This window comes from Mandrillus leucophaeus, unplaced genomic scaffold (assembly GCF_000951045.1).
Source record: "Mandrillus leucophaeus isolate KB7577 unplaced genomic scaffold, Mleu.le_1.0 Scaffold22, whole genome shotgun sequence".
Lineage (NCBI taxonomy): Eukaryota > Metazoa > Chordata > Mammalia > Primates > Cercopithecidae > Mandrillus > Mandrillus leucophaeus.
Genome location: NW_012102254.1, coordinates 1,457,514 through 1,459,925, shown reverse-complemented (window position 1 = coordinate 1,459,925; position 2,412 = coordinate 1,457,514).

The following is a 2,412-nucleotide window of genomic DNA, read 5'->3' as shown; positions in this document are numbered from 1 at the left end:
GCTCACTGCAAGCTCCGCCTCCCGGGTTCACGCCATTCTCCGGCCTCAGCCTCCCGAGTAGCTGGGACTACAGGCGCCCACCACCTCGCCCAGCTAGTTTTTTGCATTTTTTTTTTAGTAGAGACGGGGTTTCACAGTGTTAGCCAGGATGGTCTCGATCTCCTGACCTCGTGATCCTCCCGTCTCGGCCTCCCAAAGTGCTGGGATTACAGGCTTGAGCCACCGCCCCTGGCCCACCTTGTAGTAATTTCTATAATTATGTAGCGCAGCCAGTTGAGACACCAAAAATACTTAAATACCAATAAAAGAGTAGATTTTAGGTCAACTCAATTTTGAAAAAGATATCAAAGATGACAAAGAACGAAGATATAATACAAAAACTTGTAAACTTTTACTTATCTGAGGCTAATTTCTAAAATCCTAAAGTGTTGTACAAATAAAAATCGTCTCAAAGCAGATTACTGCTTTGTGATTTACAGAGATGACAGTGAAACAAACTTGAAATAAAGCTTTTAAAAACACATTTGTCCCTGGTAGATTGTTGTCACTGTCCTCATTTTAAAGATAAGAAAATCTGAGACCAAACATGTTTGACAACTTGTCCAAGACCACAAAGCAAACCTGTGGCAGAGCTTAGAAAATAATTTCTAATTTCCCTAAAACCCATAATGTAATGTGCAATAAATCAACGGAAACCCAGAAGAGCCCTTGTTACTCTTTTAGCATGAATACACTTAGGGAGATTGTCCAGTGCACTGAAGCTTGTAACCTCCCACAGCAATGACTGTTAATTAACTCCTTGCCAGCCGTGACTTGAATACTGGGCCAGACCAGATACAACTCAGACTAGTTGTGTGTGTGTCTGATCTAATAACACTAAGATTCTAACTTGGCCCCTCAAATGGTTTTGTTCAATTTTAGTTGTTCAAAAGTAGGCTAATTCTACTGTTAAATTGACAAAGCATATGTTGAAGCAACCAAGGAAATTGTAATTGCTTCTTAACACTCTTGCTTAGATCAGATGTAGAAAGTGTTATTTTGGCCAGGAGCAGTAGCTCATGCCTGTAATCCCAGCACTTTGGGAGGCCAACGCAGGAGGATTACTTGAGGGCAAGAGTTCAAGACCAGCCTGGGCAACACAGGGAGACCCGTCTCTATAAAAACTCAAAATTAGTCAGGCATGGTGGCACACCAGGTAATCCCAGCTACTTGAGAGGACCAGGTGGGAGGATACATTGAGCTTGGGAGGTCGGGGTTGCAGTGAGCCCTGATTGTGCCACTACACTCCAGCCTGGGTGACAGAGCGAGATCCTGACTTTAAAAAAAAAAAAAAAAAAAAGGTGTGATGATCTTGGATCACCAAATCAGTGAGGGAGGGACAGTCTCTAACTTGTTTTCTGCTCGGTCCTTATTGCATACTCTTGGAGAAGGTTTACTATTACTAAATGATAAATCTCGACACAGCAAGCAGAGCCAGTGAAGCTGCTCTCCTGATCTCAGTCTCTGCTAGGATCCTTTCCTTTAAAGCTACAACCCACCCACTAAACAAGAAGATAACTACTGGGTTTTTCCTTTTTCTTTTTTTTTGAGACGGAGTTGGCTCTGCGGCCCAGGATGGAGTACAGTGGCATGATCTTGGCTCACTGCAACCTCCGCCTCCCAGGTGCAAGCGATTCTCCCCACCTCAGCCTCCCAAGTAGGTGGGACTACAGGCGCCCACGACAACGCCCGGCTAATTTTTGTATTTTTAGTAGAGACGGGGTTTCGCCATGTTGGCCAGGCTGGTCTCAAACTCCTGACCTCAGGTGATCCACCCGCTTCGGCCTCCCAAAGTGCTGGGATTACAGGCGTGACCCACCATGCCCGGCCGGGTTTTTCCTTTTTAAAAATGACATACGGTGTCTATTTTGCCCAGGCTGGTCTCGAACTCTTGGACTCACGCGATATTTCCTCCTCAGCCTCCAGAGTAGCTGGGGCTATAGGGACCCACTGCCACAGCCGGCAAGATAATTACTTACTCTCACCAAATTTGATTCAATCGTTTTGGCCAAATTTTTAAAAATAGGAATATTCCGAGGGACCATGTTTGAAGAAATACAAACTCAAGCAAGCAGAGATGAAATGACCTGAGAGATTTGCTTTAATACACTTCGGCGAAGAAAAAAGGGTATGGATGAAACTTTGTGATAAATACAACTGTTAAATGTAGGTGATGGCATATAGGGATTCATCTCACCTTTCCTCTTCTGTCTATGCTTAAAAGTTTTCACAGTAAATTTTCAAAAAAAATTATTATTTCCAAACAAACTTACTGTCCTTTCAATTAAACACGAGTCACTGGATGTGAACGCTCTTGTCTTCGGAGTCAAACCTGGTGAAGGATCTCAAGCAAAGGTGAGGGATCCTCTCTCT